The sequence below is a fragment of the Salmo salar genome, chromosome ssa11 (genome assembly GCF_905237065.1).
Source record: "Salmo salar chromosome ssa11, Ssal_v3.1, whole genome shotgun sequence".
NCBI lineage: Eukaryota > Metazoa > Chordata > Actinopteri > Salmoniformes > Salmonidae > Salmo > Salmo salar.
In genome coordinates, this window is record NC_059452.1 from 59720256 (window position 1) to 59743983 (window position 23728).

The 23728-nt window shown below is 43.2% G+C and overlaps 1 long non-coding RNA gene and 1 pseudogene across 3 annotated transcripts; one reads left to right on the forward strand and one right to left on the reverse strand.

The window, feature by feature from the left end:
• Positions 1 to 9998: 9998 nt before the first annotated feature.
• Positions 9999 to 12455, reverse strand: LOC123725176 (uncharacterized). Of its 3 annotated transcripts, none has more exons than XR_006757593.1 (6): positions 12093 to 12455; positions 11894 to 11986; positions 11467 to 11571; positions 10957 to 11364; positions 10653 to 10826; positions 9999 to 10286 (listed from the first exon to the last, which is right to left on the reverse strand). It is a non-coding gene; the product is annotated as an uncharacterized lncRNA (long non-coding RNA). The 3 variants fall into 3 exon arrangements; XR_006757592.1 differs by lacking the exon at positions 9999 to 10286 and having other exon boundaries at positions 10470 to 10826; positions 10957 to 11030; positions 11213 to 11364; positions 12093 to 12453; XR_006757591.1 differs by lacking the exon at positions 9999 to 10286 and having other exon boundaries at positions 10470 to 10826.
• A 7437-nt stretch (positions 12456 to 19892) lies between these two features.
• The window catches only part of LOC106562878 (mitoguardin 2-like), a 29298-nt pseudogene continuing 25462 nt past the window's right edge, over positions 19893 to 23728 (forward strand).

Genomic DNA, 23728 nt, shown 5'->3' on the forward strand with positions numbered 1-23728 from the left:
TCCAGACACTATCCGAAATAGTAAAGAAGTGTCACGCGCTTGGCGCAATTCGTGACAATAAAATTCTAAGTATTCCATTACCGTACATCGAAGCATGTCAACCGCTGTTTAAAATCAATTTTTACGACATTTTTCTCGTAGAAAAGCGATAATATTCCGACAGGGAATCTCCTTTTCGGCAAACAGAGGAAAAAATCCCAAAGGCGGGGTCGGTCGGGGTCACGCGCATAAGCTAGTGTCTCTTGATGGGCCACTTGAGAAAGGCGATAATGTGTTTCAGCCTGGGGCTGGAATGACGACATTCTGTTTTTTCCCGGGCTCTGAGCGCCTATGGACGACGTGGGAAGTGTCACGTTAGAGCAGAGATCCTTAGTAAATGATAGAGATGGAAAAGAAGTTCAACAAATGGTCAGTCAGGCCACTTCCTGTAAAGGAATCTCTCAGGTTTTGACCTGCCATTTGAGTTCTGTTATACTCACAGACACCATTCAAACAGTTTTAGAAAATTTAGGGTGTTTTCTATCCATATGTAATAAGTATATGCATATTCTAGTTACTGAGTAGGAGTGGTAACCAGATTAAATCGGGTATGTTTTTTATCCAGCCGTGTCAATGCTGCCCCCTAGCCCTAACAGGTTAAGAACAAATTCTTATTTACAATTAAGGCCTACCGGGGAGCAGTGGGTTAACTGCCTTCAGGGGCAGAACGACAGATTATTACCTTGTCAGCTCGGGGATTTGATCCTGCAACCTTTCGGTTACTGGCCTAATGCTCTAACCACTAGGCTACCTGCCGCCCCACATTTTACAAATATTTCACATTTTCAGGGTTGGGAAAACCAGATAATACTTCTGAATAAACAACAGTACTGAATATAGAATACGCAATAGGCCTACTGTAAACATTTATAATACATCTATTTGGAATCCACCACCATAATTAACTTCTATGGGCTACGTGGAACACTGCGGGACACAGCCAGTGAAATATCAGGGCGGCAAATTAAAAAACAACAAAATGTCATAATTCAACTTTCTCAAACATACAACTATTTTACACCATTTTAAAGATACACTTCTCCTTGATGTAACCACATTGTCCGATTTCAAAAAGGCTTTACAGCGAAAGCAAAACATTAGATTATGTTAGGAGAGTACATAGACAAAAATAATCACACAGCCATTTTCACAGCCATTTTCCATATATCAGACCCTATACCACGGGTATGACAAAACACTTATTTTTACTGCTATAATTACCAGTTTATAATAGCAATAAGGCACGTCTGGGGTGTGTGATATATGGCCAATATAACACGGCAAAGGGCTGTATCTACAGTATCTCACAAAAGTGAGTACACCCCTCATATTTTTGTAAATATTTAAGTATATCGCTTCCGAGATCAGACGAGATCAGGCGTACCCAGGCTGGTATGGCCGTAAGCAAGAAACAATCTCTTGGTACAACATATATAGTCAAAGTCACCCCTAAGTGAAAATGTCCAAATTGGGCCCAATTAGCCATTTTCCCTCCCCGGTGTCATGTGACTCGTTAGTGTTACAAGGTCTCAGGTGTGAATGGGGAGCAGGTGTGTTAAATTTGGTGTCATCGCTCTCACACTCCCTCATACTGACTGGTCACTGGAAGTTCAGCATGGCACCTCATGGCAAAGAACTCGTTGAGGTTCTGAAGAAATTAATTGTTGCTCTACATAAAGATGGCCTGGGCTATAAGAAGATTGCCAAGACCCTGAAACTGAGCTGCAGCACGGTGGCCAAGACCATACAGCGGTTTAACAGGACAGGTTCCACTCAGAACAGGCCTCGCCATGGTCGACCAAAGAAGTTGAGTGCACGTGCTCAGCGTCATATCCAGAGGTTGTCTTTGGGAAATAGACGTATGAGTGCTGCCAGCATTGCTGCAGAGGTTGAAGGGGTGGGGGTCAGCCTGTCAGTGTTCAGACCATACGCCGCACACTACATCAAATTGGTCTGCATGGCTGTCGTCCCAGAAGGAAGCCTCTTCTAAAGATGCACAAGAAAGCCCGCAAACAGTTTGCTGAAGACAAGCAGACTAAGGACATGGATTACTGGAACCATGTCCTGTGGTCTGATGAGACCAAGATAAACGTATTTGGTTCAGATGGTGTCAAGCGTGTGGCGGCAACCAGGTGAGGAGTACAAAGACAAGTGTGTCTTGCCTACAGTCAAGCATGGTGGTGGGAGTGTCATGGTCTGGGGCTACATGGGTGCTGCCTGCACTGGGGAGCTACAGTTCATTGAGGGAACCATGAATGCCAACATGTACTGTGACATACTGAAGCAGAGCATGATCCCCTCCCTTCGGAGACTGGGCCGCAGGGCAGTCTTCCAACATGACGACCCCAAACACACCTCCAAGACGGCCACTGCCTTGCTAAAGAAGCTATGGTAAAGGTGATGGACTGGCCAAGCATGTCTCCAGACCTAAACCCTATTGAGTATCTGTGGGGCATTCTCAAATGGAAGGTGGAGGAGTGCAAGGTCTCTAACATCCACCAGCTCCGTGATGTCGTCATGGAGGAGTGGAAGAGGACTCCAGTGGCAACCTGTGAAGCTCTGGTGAACTCCATGCGGGTTAAGGCAGTGCTGGAAAATGATGGTGGCCACACAAAATATTGACACTTTGGGCCCAATTTGGATATTTTCACTTAGGGGTGTACTCACTTTTGTTGCCAGCGGTTTAGACATTAATAGCTGTGTTATTTTGAGGGGACAGCACATTTACACTGTTATACACTGTTGTACACTCACTACTTTACATTGTAGCAAAGTGTCATTTCTTCAGTGTTGTCACATGAAAAGATGTACTCAAATATTTACAAAAATGTGAGGGGTGTACTCAATTTTGTGAGATACTGTAGGCACTCCGCGTTGTGTCATGCAGAGAACAGCCCTTAGCCGTGGTATATTGGCCATATACCAAACCTCCTCGGGCCTTATTGCTTAAATATACATTCTCACCTCTGCCAAATGGAAACTGTTGTCCACTTGTCTGTCCCATTTCCTTAATATGTTTTATTTCGCAGTGGAAATCAACACCCATGCCCCCACACTCCAACCCTCCTCCTGTTGCTGCCCAAGAACTGTCTGATACAGTTGCTCACCAGGAGACCAGTTGCACCCCCATCCCCAACCAGGTTGAACCCCCAATAATCCCCACCACCCAGGAGACCAGCTACACCCCCAACCAGGTTGAACCCACAATATCCCACACTGCCCAGGAGACCAGCTACACCCCCATCCCCAACCAGGTTGAACCCCCGATATCCCCCACCACCCAGGAGACCAGCTACACCCCCATCCCCAACCAGGTTGAACCCCCGATATCCCCCACCACCCAGGAGACCAGCTACACCCCCATCCCCAACCAGGTTGAACCCCCGATATCCCACACCGCCCAGGAGACCAGCTACGCCCGGATCCCCAACCAGGTTGAACCCCCGATATCCCACACCGCCCAGGAGACCAGCTACGCCCGGATCCCCAACCAGGTTGAACCCCCAATATCCCACACCGCCCAGGAGACCAGCTATGCCCGGATCCCCAACCAGGTTGAACCCCCAATATCCCACACCGCCCAGGAGACAAGCTACGCCCGGATCCCCAACCAGGTTGAACCCCCAATATCCCACACCGCCCAGGAGACCAGCTACGCCCGGATCCCCAACCAGGTTGAACCCCCAATATCCCACACCGCCCAGGAGACCAGCTACGCCCGGATCCCCAACCATGTTGAACCCCCAATATCCCACACCGCCCAGGAGACCAGCTACGCCCGGATCCCCAACCAGGTTGAACCCCCGATAAGCCCCACCGCCCAGGAGACCAGCTACACTATCCTCAACCAGGTTAAACCCCCAATAATCCCCACGACCCAGGAGACCAGCTACACTATCCTCAACCAGGTTAAACCCCCAATGACCCCCACCACCCAGGAGACCATTTACACCCAAACCGAACCAAAGAAGACTGGAGAAAGTCCTGTCACCTTAAAAAAATAAATCAAACCCGCTGAGCATGACACAGCCAACCCCATCCAACCCCGACCAAGGAAGAGGAAATACGACTAAATGCAAAAAGGTAAATCAGTATCTAACTTATATTGTTTATTCATAAATGTTAATGATGTCAATAACTTCAATTATGTTTTTAATAAATTAATTTAAAAAATTCCAGTGATTGATGGTCCCCTACTTTTCAGGAGGCAGGCATACTGTACACTCTTAGAAAAAAGGGTTCCAACAGGGTTCTTCAGCTGTCCCCAAAGGATAACCCTTTTTGGTTCTAGGTAGACCCCTTTTTGGTTCCAGGTAGAACTATATTGGGTTCCATGTACAACCCTTTGTCTTAAGGGTTCTACATGGAACCAAATGGGTTCTACCCGGAACCAAAAAGGGTTCTCTTATGGTGACAGCCAAAGAACCATTTCTAAGAGTGTAGTCTAAGGCTAGGCATAGATGTAAAATGAATAATGCAAATGATTGGCCCGCTAACTTTATTCATGTTCTGGTGGGTGTTGATTAAATAAATACATGGATTTGTTTGAGTGTCCAGTGCATCAGGGGCAAACGATTTTCCCTATTCTCAAAATTCTTGCCAATAGAACTTCAAAGGAGGTAAATCTGCAGTACATTGAAATTGCATTTACAGGCTAATCCTAGTACAACACCAATTATAGTTAACTTGCAGTGCATAGACCTTGTTGCTAAAGTGGCAATATGTAACTTTTTGGGTGGCCTGACCAAATTCACATAGAAATGTTAGTTACAGATCATTCTACTTGAAAGCAAGTCTAACAAGCAGTAGATCTGTTCTACAGTGTGCGTGATTTCTATGCTTCCCATTCTTATGTTTGGTTATTGAGTCTTTTACTTTGGTTTTGTACAACAGCTTCAAACGGTTGATATTAGCTACCATGAAATGGCAGAGCGATTTCTGCATAGTGTAGCTTTAAAACTAAACCGACATTTAATTTGTTGCATAATAAATGGTCAGGAGCAGAAAGTGAGGTGGAAGCCATGCTCTGGATGGTATGTTTACTTCAACTAATCTCCTAGAATGAATTGAGGATATACTGTACACTCAACATCATATGTATTTTGACAGTGAAGTTAAAATGTACAATTTGACTCTAAACTCCAGAATTTTGGATTTGAGATCAAATGTTTCATGAGGCGATAGTAGAGGTCACCTTTTCACAATTTAGAAATGAAATCACTATGTATATAGTCCCAATTTGAAGAAGCCATAAGTATTTGGACAAATTCACTTAAAGTGTATTAAAGTTAGTACATGAAACCTTTTATTTAAATACTAAATTCTGGAGTATAGATCCACATTTCACATTTTAGCTTCACTCTCCAAATACATATGGTTTTGGCTGTACCTTGGTACTGGACATTACAGTGCCTTGCGAAAGTAGTCATACCCCTTGGAAAAGCCTTTGACAGTGATTACAGCTGTGAGTCTTCTTGGGTAAGTATTTTAGAGCTTAACACCAGGATTGTGCAATATTAGCCATTATTATTTTCATAATTCTTCAAGCTCTATCAATATGTTGAGGATCATGTCTAGACAATTTAAAAGTCTTGCCATAGATTTCCAATCAAATTTAAGTCCAAACAATACAATACTTGGCAACTCAGGAACATTCACTGTCTTCTTTGTAAGCAACTCCAGTGTAGATTTGTCATTGTGTTGTAGGTTATTGTCCTGCTGAAATGTGAATTCCTCTTCCAGTGTCTGGTGGAAAGCAGACTGAACCAGGTTTTCCTTTAATAATTTGCCTTTGCTTAGCTCCATCCCGTTTCTTTTCATCCTGAAAAACTCCACAGTTTTTAACGATGTCAAGCATACCCATACCACAATGCAGCCACCACCATGCTTGACAATAAGGAGGCAGTTACTCAGTGATTTGTTGTGTTGGATTTGCCCTAAACATAAGGCTTTGCATTTGGGCCAAAAAGTATATTCCTTTGCAATTTTTTTCAGTATTAACTTTAGTTCCTTGTTGCATACAAAAAATATGTTGGGGCGGCAGGTATCCTAGTGGTTAGAGCATTGGACCAGTAACCGAGAGGTTGCTAGATTGAATCTCCAAGCTGACAAGGTAAAAATCTGTTCTGCCCCTGATCGGACCCATTTTTTTTTCAATTTTTGCCTAAAATGACATACCCAAATCTAACAGCCTGTAACTCAGGCCCTGAAGCAAGGATATGCATATTCTTGGTACCATTTGAAAGGAAACACTTTGAGGTTTGTGGAGATGTGAATGGAATGTAGGAGAATATAACAACAGATCTGGAAAAAGATAATACAAAGAAGAAAAAAAAAACTGTTCTTCTGTAAAAAAAAAAAAATTTGTACCATCATCTTTGAAATGCAAGAGAAAGAGTATTATTCCAGCCCAGCTGCAATTTAGCTTTTGGCTACTAGATGGCAGCAGTGTATGTGCAACGTTTTAGACTGATCCAATGAACCATTGGATTTCTGTTTCAAATTTTGTATCAAGACTGCCCAAATGTGCCTAATTGGTTTATTAATAACTTTTCATGTTCAAAACTGTGCATTCTCCTCAATCAATAGCATGGTATTATTTCACTGTAATAGCTACGGTAAACTGGACAGTGAAGTTAGATTAACAAGAATTTAAGCTTAATGCCAATATCAGATAGGTCTATATCCTGGGAAATGTTCTTGTTACTTACCTCATGCTAATCACATCAGCCTACGTTAGCTCAACGTCCCGCAGGGGACCCACCGATCCATCTACCAATCACTGCCCTTTGAGGCTTTCCAAAAGCTCCCTGGTCTTTGTAGTTGAATCTGTGCTTGAAATTCAATACATGACTGAGGGACCGAGGTATAGGTAGTTATTAAAAAATAATGTCAACCCCTATTGAGTCCATATAACAATCTGTGATTTGTTAAGCCAAATTTAACTTGTTAACTAATTTAGACATGCCTTTATAAAAACGAAATCACACATTTCTTCCACTTTGACATTAGAGTAGACCATTTTGAGTTGATTGTTGACAACAAAAATCTAAATTAAATAAATTTCAAGTCAACGTAACACAATAAAAGGTGAAGAAATCCAAGGGGTATGAATACTTTTGCAAGGTACTTTATGTACAGTAGTTGAAATATTATATTTGAGGAGGCGCTTGACCAACGTGAGATTAGGTACTAACAAAAATCATAAAACCCTTTGATAGGAATAGGTGCAACCATTGCTCACGATTATATATTGAATTATTTATTTTCTGCTTAAAAACATGACATAACATAAAAAGTATTCTTTGTCTTACAGTGGCAAGAAATGGGACAATGACTGGATCAAGGCCGAGGACCGGGTTTCTCCAGTTTAACCTCCTACTTTATGCACTAATGTATTCCTCACTCTCCCTTCACATGTATCCCTGTCAATCATAAATGGTTGGCCAAATTCACCATGATTTACCATTGAAAACATTCCTGGAGCATCAGCATGCCAACCATTTGATCTCAATTAGTTTCATGAGAATATGCATTGATATACAAAAGTATTGCAACAGTGCTAAATTTTTTGTTGTTTTGGATCTGTACTCCGGCACTTTGTATTTGAAATTATACAATGACTATGAGGTTAACGTACAGACTATCAGCTTTAATTTGAGGGTATAAAACGTCGGCGCACTATTAGAAAAGGCGCACAGGTTAACATACACAGTTCTTCATTTTACCTGCGCCTTTTCCAATATAGTAAAGCTACAACATTCTGTTTGGAACAAATTAATGCAAATCTGAGACTTAAAGGTCACTTGTTTCCTTCTGTCTTTCTACTGGAAGGTTGTTCGTTCAATGCATAAAGGTACTGGATAATTCCTTTCCAAATGCCACCCTATATTCCCTTGAAAGTGCACTACGTTTGACCAGAGGCCTAGGCACATAGTACAATGTTGATATATTAGTTATGAGCAGTGGATTGGGCTGATCAACTTTAGTACTTAGTGAATGTCTTATGAGTAATGAGAAAAGAATCATCAAAAGTGATGAGAATGGAGCGTTTTGGCCGACTGACCTTGACCTTCACAATTCATATCCAAGTTTATTATAGGCCTATAGGCTAGGCACAGCTAGGCTATATATTATAATACATAGGCCTACGTGTATATCAACACAGCTTACATAATGCTATAACGTATATTACTTTACCTGCATTTTTTCTGTTGGATATAGGCCTGAGTCATATTGACAAGCAGCATGTTTAGCGCATAGAGGCATACCGTCTATCTGCTTGGTATCTAGGCTAGTTGTCCACGGAAGATATTTGATGAAGATGAAAGTGAAATCATTCCACAACTGCTTTTTTTGAATAGACAGTGAGAATACATTTTCATCGTTGTTGCTTATCAGGAATATGATGTGCCGAGGACCATGGCAATAGAGGTGCGGTTATAAGGCCATGTGGGTAATGACTGTTGAATGTCTTTTTTTACTTCTAAAGCGTCAATATCGATGTAACAATGTTTATATAAGCATTTCTATACATACACTTGTTTTCTGCCATGAACCTTTATACAACCCTAGGAAACCTTTGTAAGAGGTCAGATCTGGTCATAGAGTCCCCAAAAATATGTTTTTGTTTTTTGTAGCTCAGTTTTATGGCTTGGCACAAATAATCCTTTACATGAATCAGACATAATTATGCAATCCCATACCCCTGGGGGCCATGGGGTGCTCAGTAGCACCACCAACAGTTGACTTTCTCCCAAACTTTGATGCTTTTTTAAATCAAGAATAGATGAACATATCCAGACATGATTTGACATGAAGGTTTAGTAAGGGGACCTTATTAAATCAAAAGAATCACACATGTCAAGCTTAAATAGTTATGGCGAAAAACACATTTCAAAAAGTGTACTACTTCAGACATTGAATTGGCATGTGCTGATGCAGTACAGTGTTATGTACGTCCTAATGAATGTACATATCATTATACACATTAATTAAAATTATATTGGCTAAGATAATGATAAAGAACATACCGATTAGGAAAAAAACTACAAAATGGCGCAACATTTGTAGTTCACAACTTTTCCGGTTTCTGTAACATAAAAATGTATCTGTTTCATCAATTATTTAATAGAATCCGACAATGTATACGACATTCAAATGAAAGTAACATTGCGTGAGAATAATTTATGAATAGTTTAAAAATGTAATCAGAAAATTCAGAAACATTAGTTTATTAGGTCACGGGCATTGCGACGCACATAACCAAAATTTTAATAAGACTAACACGCTCCGCTGTTGCTAAAAGTCGCATTAAAAGTATGTCACTTGTCACTTGCCTGCAACTGGCCTGGTCAGGATGGGACAACACTACAGAATGTTCACATCTGCGTGAATGTGCCTTAGGCATGCTGCAAGGAGGCATGAGGACTGCAGATGTGGCCAGGGCAATAAATTGCAATGTCTGTACTGTGAGACGTCTACGACAGCGCTACAGGGAGACAGGACGGACAGCTGATTGTCCTCGCAGTGGCACCACGTGTAACAACACCTGCACAGGATCGGTAATTCCGAACATCACACCGGTGGGACAGGTACAGGACGGCAACAACAACTGCCAGAGTTACACCAGGAACACACAATCCCTCCATCAGTGCTCAGACTGTCCGCAATAGGCTGAGATAGGCTGGAATGAGGGCTTGTAGGCCTGTTCTGTAAGGCAGGTCCTCACCAGACATCACCGGCAACAACGTTCACTATGGGCACAAACCCACCTTCGCTAGACCAGACAGGACTGGCAAAAAGTGCTCTTCACTGACGAGTTGCGGTTTTGTCTCACCAGGGGTGATGGTCAGATTTGCGTTTATCGTCGAAGGAATGAGCGTTACACCGAGGCCTGTACTCTGGGGCGGGATCGATTTGGAGGTGGAGGGTCCGTCATGGTCTGGGGCATTGTGTCACAGCATCATCGGACTGAGCTTGTTGACATTGCAGGCAATCTTAACGCTGTGCGTTACAGGGAAGACATCCTCCTCCCTCATGTGGTACCCTTCCTGCAGGCTCATCCTGACATGACCCTCCAGCATGACAATGCCACCAGCCATTCTGCTCATTCTGTGCGTGATTTCCTGCAAGACAGGAATATCAGTGTTCTGCCATGGCCAGCGAAAAGCCCGGATCTCACTGTTGAATCGGAGGATGAGGGCTAGGGCCATTCCCCCCAGAAAGGTCCGGGAACTTGCAGGTGCCTTGGTGAAAGAATGGGGTAACATCTCACAGCAAGAACTGGCAAATCTGGTGCAGTCCATGAGGAGGAGATGCACTGCAGTATTTAATACAGCTGGTGGCCACACCAGATACTGACTGTTACTTTAGATTTTGACCCCCCCCTTTGTTCAGGGACACATTATTCAATTTCTGTTAGTCACATGTCTGTGGAACTTGTTCAGTTTATGTCTCAGTTGTTGAATCTTGTTATGTTCATACAAATATTTACACATGATAAGTTTGCTGAAAATAAACGCAGTAGACAGAGAGTTTACAATGAAGTATTCCTTAAATACAATAGCAAGGGTGCCAACATAAATTGTACATATTAATGAACGTTCCCCTACTTTGCCTGCTTAGGTCAAGTGCCACATGTGAAGCAAGGTCTTGCACATTCTCCGATTCCCTCTTTAGGCTTTCCCAGCGCTGCTTGACTTCCTTTAGGACAATTAACTCTTCCTCCTTCAGTCGTCTCAGGAGCATCACCCGGTCAAAGGCTATTTTCTTTGTGAGTAGGTCAGCTGTAAATTCATAAGAATGCAATGTGGATTTGTAACTTTAATGGCAATGCTGTCTGTGTTTGCGCAACTGAACAAACACAGATAGCAAAACAGAAACATAGTTATTGTGACACACAAACATACTACATACTTTGTCAATGCAGCTCCCAGGCCATACATGAAGGTCTGCGGAAAGGATCTCATCTGCAGATGGTATTGCTGAATCTGGTGAGGGAAAAAGGAAACTGCACACTGATCTTTAATAAGCTTACAGTATCGGCCTCACGGCCAATAGCTCTAACGAAGGCCGTGAGGCCGATACATAAGTTCATTAAAGATCAGTGATTCTATCAAGAGCAGTGTGTGGTTTCCTTTTTCCCTCATCTTGTCCAACTGTTACCATGCACCTGCAAAAAAGATTGCTCAGATGTGCGAGAGCCTTTTGAATTTTTAATTGCTGAATCTGGTACAAGGGTGTTGTACAGCTCTATGGCAGCTGTTAATTTGGCCTTTTCTTCCAATATCTTTCTGCGCAGAGGGTGTCGTTTCTTGCATCCATCTGTCATCAAAAGGAGAATGGAATTATTTGTTAAATTGAATGGCTTTTAAATGAAAGTGAACTTAAGTGTGTGCAATTCAATATTCATTAAATGTAACAAACCTGTCTGACGGTAGAGGTTCTGTTTCCTTTGTTTGATGCTAAGAAACAGGACTTCAATTGTTCTCTGTAGTACCTGGGGACCATCCATGTTCTCAGCTGTTTCCTCTGAAATACAATAAATCTATAAATGAACACTATATCTCCAACGGTGAGTAGTTGCACTCACTTCCCGGAGGAGCATGTGAAGGTTTCTGTAACAAATGATTTGTTATGTGGGGGGTGAGTGAGCCCCAACCTGGAGGACCAGGGAATGTTTTGTCTGCCTCCTGCCCTTCCACCTGTCCGGCTTGATTGCACCTGCCGGTGGAATACACCCTCTAAGGGTTAGCTCTCAGGGTCATTGGAGTACGCAAGCCTCTCCACCACATCAAGGTGACAGTCCAGGAGAGTTACATTTAGGATTTTTGATTTATTTGTATTAATTTACCTGTATTAGCCCATTGCTGAACTTCCGAGTCTCATCGCCTACACCCAAATCACTCTTAAACTTTGAGAGTCTGGGTCTCCTCCTGGTATTTTTCTGAGAATTATGACAAAAACAAAACAGAATAATTAATTATTTTAAAATAAATTAAATTCATAGATATAATACTTCTAAAATAAATGTATTGATCCACACAATGCACCTTCAAGTATCTTCGGGAAAATGCTGTCAAGGCTGTGGGTAACTGGTAAAAGGAGTCAGGCGCAGGAGAGCTGAGATGCGTGGAAAAGGTATTTAATACAAGATAACACCAGTATAAACACAATACTACGGTACGGGAAAAATACCGGTACCACGAAATAAACGGACGTAAATAACAAAACCCGGCAACAAATAACCAGCCGTCAGTAACAGCCTGAACAGTAGAACAAACACGCACACAAACATGGGGGAAACCAGAGGGTTAAATAATGAACATGTAATGGGGGAATTGAAACCAGGTGTGTAGAAAACAAAGACAAAACAAATGGAAAATGAAATGTGGATCGGCGATGGCTAGAAGGCCGGTGACGTCGACCGCCGAAAGCCGCTCGAACAAGGAGAGGGACCGACTCCGGTGGAAGTCATGACAGTACCCCCCCCTTTGATGCGCAGCTCCAGCAGTGCGCCGACACCTGCCTCGGGGACGACCCAGATGGTGAGGCGCAGGGCGATCCGGATGGAGACGGTGGAACTCCCGCAGCATCGAAGGGTCCAATACGTCCTCCACCGGCACCCAGCATCTCTCCTCCGGACCGTACCCCTCCCACTCCACGAGGTACTGAAGGCCCCTCGCCCGACGCCTCGAATCCAGTATGGATCGGACTGCATACGCCGGGGCCCCCTCGATGTCCAGAAGGGGCGGAGGAACCTCCCGCACCTCAGACTCCTGGAGTGGACCAACCACCACCGGCCTGAGGAGAGACACATGGAACGAGGAGTTAATAAGGTAATCTGGGGGAAGCTTTAAACTGTAACAAACCTCGTTCACTCTCCTCAGGACTTTGAATGGCCCCACAAACCGCGGGCCCAGCTTCCAGCAGGGCAGGTGGAGGGGCAGGTTTCGGGTCGTGAGCCAGACCCAGTCCCCAGGTGTGAACACCTCACTGCGGTGGCGGTCTGCGCTGGCTTTCTGATGCCTCATGGCCCGCTGAAGGTGCACGAGTGGCATCCCATGTCTCCTCTGATGCCACAGCGCCAGAACCGGCTGGTACCCCAGTACGCACTGGAAGGGGGAGAGGTTGGTAGAGGAGTGGCGGAGTGAGTTCTGGGCCATCTCTGCCCAGGATATGAACGCTGCCCACTCTCCCGGCCGGTCCTGGCAATACGACCGCAGAAACCTACCCACATCCTGGTTTACTCTCTCCACCTGCCCGTTACTCTCGGGGTGAAAACCTGAGGTAAGGCTGACCGAGACCCCCAGACGTTCCATTAACAACCTCCAGACCCTTGACATGAACTGGGGACCTCGATCAGATACTATGTCCTCAGCCACCCCGTAGTGCCGGAAGACGTGTGTGAACAGGGCCTCCGCAGTCTGTAGGGCCATAGGGAGACCGGGCAAAAGGAGGAGACGGCAGGACTTAGAAAACTGATCCACAACGACCAGGATCGTGGTGTTACCCTGTGAGGGAGGAAGTCCACCGACAGGTGCAACCACGGCCGTTGTGGAACGGGTAAGGGTTGTAAGTTCCCTCTGGGCAGGTGCCTAGGGGCCTTGCACTGGGCGCACACTGACCAGGAGGAAACATACACCCTCACGTCCTTAGCCAAGGTGGACCACCAGTACTTCCCACTAAGACAGCGCACTGTCCGACCGATGCCCGGATGACCAGAGGAGGGTGACGTGTGGGCCCAATAGATCAAACGGTCGCGGACAGCAGACGGAACGTACAGACGCTCAGCTGGACACTGGAAGAGAGTGGGCTCTGTACGTAACGCCCGCTCAATGTCTGCGTCCAGCTCCCACACGACCGGTGCCACCAGGCAAGAGGCCGGGAGTATGGGAGTGGGATCCATGGACTGCTCCTCTGTGTCATACATCCGGGACAGTGCGTCTGCCTTCGCGTTCTGGGAACCTGGTCTGTAGGAAAGGGTGAAGAAAAAATGGGTAAAGAACATGGCCAACCTTGCCTGGCGAGGGTTCAGTCTCCTCGCCGCCCGGATGTACTCCAGATTGTGGTGGTCCGTCCAGATGAGAAAAGGGTGTTTAGCCCCCTCAAGCCAATGTCTCCACGCCTTCAAAGCCTTGACGACATCCAACAGCTCCCGGTCCCCCACGTCATAGTTTCGTTCCACCGGGCTGAGCTTCTCCGAAAAGAAGGCACAGGGGGGCGAAGCTTTGGTGGCGTACCCGAGCGCTGAGAGAGCACGGCTCCTATCCCAGCCTCGGACGCGTCCACCTCCACTATGAACGCCAAAGAGGGATCCGGATGAGCCAGCACGGGAGCCGAGGTAAACAGAGCCCTCAGGTAACCAAAAGCCCTGTCCGCCTCAGCCAACCACTGCAAACGCACCAGTCCCCCCTTCAGCAGTGAGGTAATGGGAGCCGCTACCTGACCAAAACCCAGGATAAACCTCTGGTAGTAGTTGGCAAACCCTAAAAACCGCTGCACTTCCTTTACCGTGGTGGGAGTCAGCCAATTACGCACGGCTGAAATGCGGTCACTCTCCATCTCCACCCCTGAAGTGGAAATGTGGTACCCTAGGAAGGAGATGGACTGTTGAAAGAACAGGCATTTCTCAGCCTTGACGTACAGGTCATGCTCCAACAGTCGACCAAGCACCCTGCGCACCAGGGACACATGCTCGGCGCGGGTAGCGGAGTATATCAGAATTTTGTCGATATACACCACTACACCCTGCCCGTGCAGGTCCCGCAAAATCTCGTCTACAAAGGCCTGGAAGACTGATGGAGCATTCATCAACCCGTACGGCATGACGAGGTACTCATGGTGCCCTTAGGTGGTACTAAATGCCGTCTCCCTCCAGGATACGCACCAGGTTGTAAGCGCTCCTGAGATCCAATTTTGTGAAGAAGCGCTCCCCCTGCATTGACTTGACTGCACTGGCTATGAGAGGTAGCAGGTAACTGTACCTCACAGTGATTTGGTTGATGCCTCGATAGTCAATACACAGGCGCAGACCTCCATCCTTCTTCACAAAAAAGAAACTCGAGGAGGCAGGTGAAGTGGAGGGCCGAGTGTACCCCTGCCCCAGAGATTCGGAGACATATGTTTCCATAGCCGCCGTCTCCTCTTGCGACAGGGGGATACACGTGACTCCTGGGAAGTGCTGCGTCTACCAGGAGATTTATCGCACAATCCCCCCGTCGATGGGGTGGTAATTGAGTCGCCTTCTTTTTACAGAAGGCGAGAGCCAAATCGGCATATTTAGAGTGGATGTGCAAAAACATGTGAGCAACAGGGGGCTCTGGAATATATGGGTTCAAATAATAAACTTCTGACAACTTTAACCCACTAAGTGATATGTATCCAAATACTTGACATCTTCAAATGGGGGGGAAATAATAATGGGTTCAAATAATAAACTTCTGACAACTTTAACCCACTAAGTGATATGTATCCAAATACTTGACATCTTCAAATGGGGGGGACTAGACATATAAAGTGCTTTTATTTCTAAACGGTAAATCAGATAAGTCTGAAAATACACTGAAATAAAAGGTGACATTCTGTACTGTAACCTCATATCAAACATTTGATCTCAATCCCGAAATTCTGGAGAATAGAGACATATTTAAAAATGTTGCATCACTGTCAAAATAAAGATGTAGTGCAGTATAATTCAGTAACATCAAGTTGACCCCAATTTTGACAGTGAAACAATTTAAACATACCTATTTCTTCATCAATGCCGAAAACTGGAGTGGATTCCAATCCACTGGTCCTTGTCTCTAAAATAAGATATGCAAAAAAGGATTGGACTTAATGGGGCGTTCAGAAGTTGATGAAGCCATTTTTTGGATGTATATTAATGATATGTACTCATTGATTCTTGAAGATTATAAATTATGAATGCCTCGTGAGTTTAATTCAACTGTCGTACCCCATCAGAAACCAAAATATAAGCTTGTTTTACCCAAATTATAAGCTTGTTTTAGTCAAATGTTTGCAAACAAAGTAAATGTAAAAAAAAAAACACTGTATAGCCTTAAAACATGTTTAAAGCGATTATTTTAATAACATTGATGGTAAGTTATTGCATCCATAGCTGTCTATAAATTGAAAGTGGTTACATTTCCCCAATGCCATCACTCAGCTTTTACCCAAAACAGGGGAGGGGAGTGTGCTTTGTAATGGTTTCAACTACCGATTAGGGCTTTAATAAAAATACAAATACAATAAATTAATTATAAGGCCACTGAATAACAAGGAATTGTATAGATTAATCTATTCAATCCCTCATCAATACCATATTCTTCCTCCTCAGTGACTGGCCAACAATTTTGCACTGGTCTGGCTCTTGGTGTACTGGCCCTTGGAGCTGAAAAAAAGGTTTTTAATTCAAAAGATTTGCTGGAGTTCTGACTCTCCTTTCATTAAATATGTATTTTCATCAGAGACAGACAACAGTTAGAGACAGGGAAAGGTGGGATCAGACCTGCATGTAAAATATTATGTGCTGTGGGTAGATGGTACTAGACCGGCCTATGGAACGGCAACAAACGTTTGATATGCTACGATACAGTATGTTTGAAAGGAAAAAGTCAGATCACATTTTTACATTTACGTTTTTAGCAGACGCTCATATCCAGAATGCATACATTTCATACATTTTATTTTTTCTGTGTTGGCCCCCCGTGGGAATCGAACCCACAACCCTGGCGTTGCAAACACCATACTCTACCAACTGAGCTACAGGTCAGGGACGAATAAAATGAAACACCTAGACGGGATGAAACTTACCAAGAGAAGTGGTTGTAGTTGCCTTCCTGGTTTGAGGAACAATCTGTCCTCCCTCATCCCTTGTTCCTGGAGGCTTGATTGTCTTTTTCTTATTATTTTCATAAAAAGTGCATTTCAATTATCATGGCTGACCCACTAATAAAAGTCTCCCACAAGCATGGCTTGCTTGTGCACATACAAGCAATACTTTTATTTTCACATAAGGTGAAGTGATTTCTCAGCTGAGGAAAGGCAACTGCAGTAGACCCACGTTCTGGCTCACTCACACAGCTAACGTGTAGAAGTTCACAAGGATGCTAACAAGTGCACCCTTGTGCCTCATGCTCAATGGGCAATATCATTGATGCCTGTGATCAGGTCGTATCACGGAGTCTACATTTAAATTGACATTTGTGCCATGTGGGCTCTACTTTGACAAACAAAATGCAATGATAAATCATAAATCTGTGGTGCTGGGGGTGTGTTGGGAATATTTGTGCGTGTATGGGAGCTATGGGGGTTACATTACATTAAATCCAAAAGCTTTCTAGCTATTTCGCACTGACAGTAATTTTAACACAAGAAAGTTTCTAGTGAAAAGGTGCTTACACTCAGAGCCACGTATTTACACTCAGCCAGCTCATAGTACAATTCCACCCTAGCCTTATTACGGGTTAACGTTTTGGTCATTTTGGTTGGCCAACAATATTTTAAGACTACAATGACTGCATACATTTCCCAAATGTTATACGAAAAAAAAAAGTGGTATTGATGGACAATGGCAAGGCTGCTATTGTATTTTCAGTTACAGTCTGGTCAATAAAAATGGTTTACACGTTTGTTTTTTGTAATAAATTCATGGAACTACAACCGATAAAATACCATTAGCCATCATGCATTGCTTAAATTCATTCTATTTTGAAAAGTATGTTCAGAAAAATCAAAAACAGTACATATAGGCATACAACTACAATGTTTTAATAGGGATTAAATAAAGACAAAATATCTATATATTCATAACGTAAAAAAGAATATGAAATATAGGCTATCGTGTCAATGGTTATTGCAAAGGCTTGTGTGTACTGGTTAAATGTGTCTTTTCGCACAAATTAAGTAGGACAAAAATGCACAAAAACGCACCAAATCTGCTGAAATACTTTTATGTACATATATGCACGAATTGAATGTGAGGTTGGGCTGAAATAGCAACACCACCACCTTTGCCTCTCCTATTAGCCCTAAACACATTGTTACCATCCATAGCAACATCAGAGTCCAGGGTTTTATCAGTTAACCAGGCCAAGATCTTGACATGATCAATTTTAGGTAATAAACTATGAATATTAAGATGTAAAAATGTCAAACCTTTTCTGCATTTAAAATCATACGGAGGTTCAGGATACTCAACAATTGGATTATACCTATTAGGAAAAGAAAACAAAGTAGGAATAGCAATGACATTTCTCCAGTGAGCACCATTAGGCATGTCACCACTTTCAGATACAACATGTGGAACTCTCACAGTGACCAAAGAGGAGATGGTAAAAACTGACTTACGTGTAATGCTAATATTGTCCTCATATAAATTTTGTTGACCAACAACCTTTCCAATGTTTGATGACAACAGCCAGGAGCCATTTTCACCCAGGTGAATTCCGTCTTCCACAAAGTAGCCAGGCCCATTCCAGAAGGAGTCAAAATTGTTGACGAAGGACATGCCCAAGTACTTGGTCAGACGCATTAACCACTCACTGGTAAAGAGACCAAAGACAGATAATACACTCTGTCCCACAACGGCGAGGAGATGGAATTGGGCCCGAGACAATTATATGTCCTGCTAATTTCTGAGCATTCTCCAAGAGTTGTCAGAAATTGTCTCTTAGCTTTACAGATTTCATACACATAATATCATTAGACCCAATATGCAACACAATTGTTTTCAGAGCAGGAATCTGTTTCTTGATGGTGGGCATGACTTCTAATAAATCCAATACCCTAGCTCCAGGAAAACAAAATGTACGGGTATTTCGGACTTCCACCGATCTAACCATGGAGCTTCCCATAAAAATGGTTGATGGCTGCTGTCCATTTCGAGCCGTAGCCCTCAGCCCAACCTTAGCCCCATTAGTGGCTCCTCTAACTCGCCCCCCACAAATGATAGGAATAGCAGAGCCCACCGTAGACCCTGGTGAAGCAGAACCCACCTTAGTCCTCGGCGATGCCATCACAATATTGGCTGATACCAAAGGAACCTCTGACGCTCCATGAGAAGATGGGGCAGGCGTTGTGCCGAAAAGCTTCCCCTGCCAAAATTCCCCTCCCCCTTCGCGTGAACGCGCACGCACTCAAATCCTCATTGCTGCGACTTGCTTGCTAGTTGAGATTTCTGATCACGTTAGGCTGCGTTTCATTTTATTTTTTATGACGGTTTGATCGCGGGGAGTCACTAGTAATGTCTGCAGTTTTCGGTTTGGCTATTTGTTTCAAGTGTATTAGTCTATTAATTATTCATTTCGGTTGCCTATCCTGATGTGAAATTTGTTCTATAGAAAGTATTTGACTGATGTGTGCCACAGAAAGTATTTGACTCTAGCCACAAAATTAAGGAAATTAGAAGGGGGGGGGGGCTATTTTCTTGCCTGCCGAAATTCTCCCTCCCTTCTATCTTGGGACTGCAAGGCCTGGCACAATTCAGAATCATTTTTGGTGACCTATCATGCCCTCTGCTGTGTGCCACAGGAAGTATTAGACTCTAGTCACAAAAGGAAATTGTTATTTCAGCAATAATAGTTTTCAGAGCCCTCTACTGTTCTCTCTACCCATCACTCAATCCCCCATCCCATCGTGCTTTTCCCTCTTATGGCTTTTCCTACATTTTTTTTCTACTTTTTCTGTTTTAGTTTTTAAGAATGTAGGTACAGTAGCAATAATAAAATAATAATAACAATAATAAATCAAAATTTGGACTCCAGGCGAAAAATAAAGTTCAAATATATAAGTCAACATGAGTGCAGAGGAAAGGGGGCAAACTAGATCCCAACTATCTCGGCCCATATATGATTCGAGGTCTCAAAGGGAAAAGCGCGGACTTGGAAGATGACAAGGGGGTTATCTTCCCTAAAATAAGCGTGGATCACCTGAGGCCTCATATAGAGGAGACTCATCAGATCCCTCATAAAATAAAATCAGCAGCCTCCAGAACCACCACACCAGCAGGTGCAGCCTCCACAGCCACCACACCAACGGCCTCCACAACCACCACACCAGCAGGTGCGGCCTCCACAGCCACCACACCAGCGGCCTCCACCTGTATGTATGTAATCTTGTCTGGTTGATCCATGTATATATCTCAGTACACTTACAGGTACATTTTTACAGGTGTTGCAGAGGCTTGGGGAGGAAAAGATGTATATATGCTGTTGTCTAGAATCGGCCCATATAAAATCTTTCATCAGGATCTCCACAGAACTGGTCCAAATATGGAGCTGGAAAGTGAGGTAACACTGTGTTGCACATACAGTATGTGTGTATTAATGTATGTGTGTGATTAATCTGTGTATTTATAAGGGAAACCTAAATTGTTGTTTTTCCATGTAACAGGTGTACCTTCATTGTCTTTCTTTTTTTCTGTCAGACCATCAATGCCTACATGTTCCATCTGGTGCGGAATTTTAACAGGCAGTCAACCCAGCAGCTTTCTACATTGACACCTTTGAAATGACTGGCATTTGAGGAAGCAAGAAATCAAAACTTTATTCTCATAATATTATATGTTATATTTGACAGATTTTGAACTCAAGCAACTGTATCCTTGCTCTTTTAAATTTCAGATTGATCAAATGATGTACAAGTACATTATTGGCATCACCAATGAATACAACCACTGGACTGTGACGATAAGAGCCACTAAGACAGTACTAAGAACTAAGAAATACATACATAATACAGAATATACATGTGAACACATACACATGTGTAAAATGTGTGTGACATGTGTGTATTTATGTGTGTGTAATGTGTGAATGAAATATGTGTGTATGTATGTGTGTGTAATGTGTCTGTCTGTCTGTCTAAACTTGAAAGGTTATGCTGCAATCCCAAAGGAGGGCTCTGTTCCTCAACCCAATGGGGGAAAGTAACAGAAAGATAAAAAGATGCTGGGGTGACAAGGTAAAAACTGCTTTTAATTTAAAAAAAAGGTACAATGGAATCAATAAAGTCTTTGAAATGCTATACTGTTATTAATCTCTATATTGTAATCAATAAAGTGTTTAAAAATGCTGTACTTGTCACGATCGTCGTAAGAACATTCAGACCAAAGCGCAGCGTGAAATCGGTTCGACATTTTATTTGAAGTGAACCGCACAAAAAAACAACAAAGAACAAACGAAACGTGACGTTCTGGAGTGCTCACAGGCAACAACACAAAAACACAAGATCCCACAAAACACAGTGGGGAAATGGCTGCCTAAATATGGTCCCCAATCAGAGACAACGATAAACGGCTGCCTCTGATTGGGAACCATACCAGGCCAACATAGAAATAAAACAACCTAGATTACCCACCCTAGTCACACCCCGACCTAACCAACATAGAGAATAAAAGGCTCTCTATGGTCAGGGCATGACAGTACCCTTCCCCAAAGGTGCGGACTCCGGCCGCAAAACCTGACTCTATAGGGGAGGGTCCGGGTGGGCATCTAGCGTCGGTAGCAGCTCCGGTGAGGGGCAAATACCCACTCCGCTCGTGGGTCCGGCCATGGAGCCGGGTAGAACGCCGTGCCCGAACTGGGCCTCGGCACAGAGGAGGGCCCTGGCCATGGAGCTGGGTTGAACGCCGCACCTGGACTGGGCACCGGCGCCGAGGAAGGCTCCGGCCATGGAGCTGAGTTGGCCGCCGTGCCTGGACTGGGCACCGGCGCAAAGGAAGGCTCCGGCCCTGGAGCAGGACTGGACGCCGTGCATGGACATCGGCGCAGAGGAAGGCTCTGGCCCTGGAGCGGGACTGGACGCCGTGCCTGGACTGGACATCGGCGTAGAGGAAGGCTCCGGCCATGGAGCGGGACTGGACGCCGTGCCTGGACTAGATTACCCACCCTAGTCACACCCCGACCTAACCAACATAGAGAATAAAAGGCTCTCTATGGTCAGGGCGTGACAGTACTTTTATTAACATATATGTTCAGATCATTCCTGAGAGAGAAGGGGTGTAATATCTCCAGATGGGCATGTGGTACCCTTCCTCACCCATGCCAACAAGATGTTACTTCTTGTGGGGTCTTTGCGTTGAAAGTAAGTATGAGAGTATAAGTAATGCACAATTAACCTACTGAAGTATACTGACTAAAAGGCAAAACAGAACTGTCAAATTATGTTAACATCATGAGAGAAGAAATTGAAATTGAACATACCAGTGTTTTGGAGGAGTGTGACTGCAATTTCTTCTCTCATGATGTTAACATATTTGTCCGTATTTGAAAAGACAATCGACTCCTCCTTCAGAACACACTCAGCAAACTGGGAAAAAAATGTAATGGGCATTTCAGTTTTCCCCAACAAAATTATGTAACACTTACGATTATAATTCGCAAGTATACAACGACACAGCTATAATATAATTTGACAGTTCTGTTTTGCCTTTTAGTCAGTATAGAAGTTGGATCAAAGATAACCTTGAAAGATCCATATAAATGTTGTTTTTTTATCTACAATTATACTAAATTAGAAATAGAGCATACCAGTGTTTTGTAGGAGAGTGACTGCTAATTTAATATAATTGTAGATAAAAAAAAAAAATTATATGGATCTTTCAAGGTTATCTTTGATCCAACGTCTGACTAGATGGCCACTAAAACACATGTATTTAAATACTTTTGTAACAAGAAACCTATACCATTCCCTTGTTCCCTGTTTGCTCAGAAAAATACATGTAAAGACTACTTGAAATTATGTTTTGCTAGATGACCTGAGCCAACTGTGCCACTTCTGTGGACAATAATGAGGAAGACACTAACTGGATAATTGCTTGTTCACTTCTAAAGACACATTTTTACGAATTTGAGTACGAATTTGTATAAGCAGTAATATTTCTAGATGTACTAATATTTCTAGATGTACTAGATGTACTATTATCCGCTTTGTCTGATAATTAAATAATTGTAATTCAAGAAAATGTATTTGTTTTAAATATATTAACATTTTTCATCATAAATTTCATATTGGTTGTGACCGCTGCCCACGATGGTTCCACTAGTCCTGTATGAAAACCATCCCATCATTGGAGGATTATGTCTGCGCTGCCTGTCAAGACTAGGTTTAATACATAATCCACACCATACTTATTATTGAGTGTATTAATGCCTTCTCACATGTATCTGGTTATCTCCAAATATTAGGAAATGTGAATTTTTTGTGTTGAAAAGATGTGACTTAAACTCAGTATGTAATATCCCTGTAAACGATGTGATCATATGTATATTAAAGTTAGCAAATATCAGAAAGGGCCAATTTAGATCTCTCCTAATGTAGTAAAAATTGAGATCTTTACCTGGATGTGTATTTATTTCTTTTTTAATCTGAAGGTCTGTCCAGATTATTTTACTCAAATTGAATACAATTATACTCTACAAAAGATAATTTGGTCCCAGTCTAAATAGTAAAATTCAGAGTTATTTCTACTCTATTCAGTGCTTATATTTAACTCTACAAACTGTAATATACTCTATGTAGCTTAACATGGAAATAACTCGGCCAATTCACTCAATATAGAACTTAATATTATCAGTCAAGAGTAGCATTTGTACAACTAAACGCCAATAAATTAGAAGTCATTATTTAACAAAGCACTTTATTCTTAAATGTAAGACATTTGCAATACATACATCAAAATACT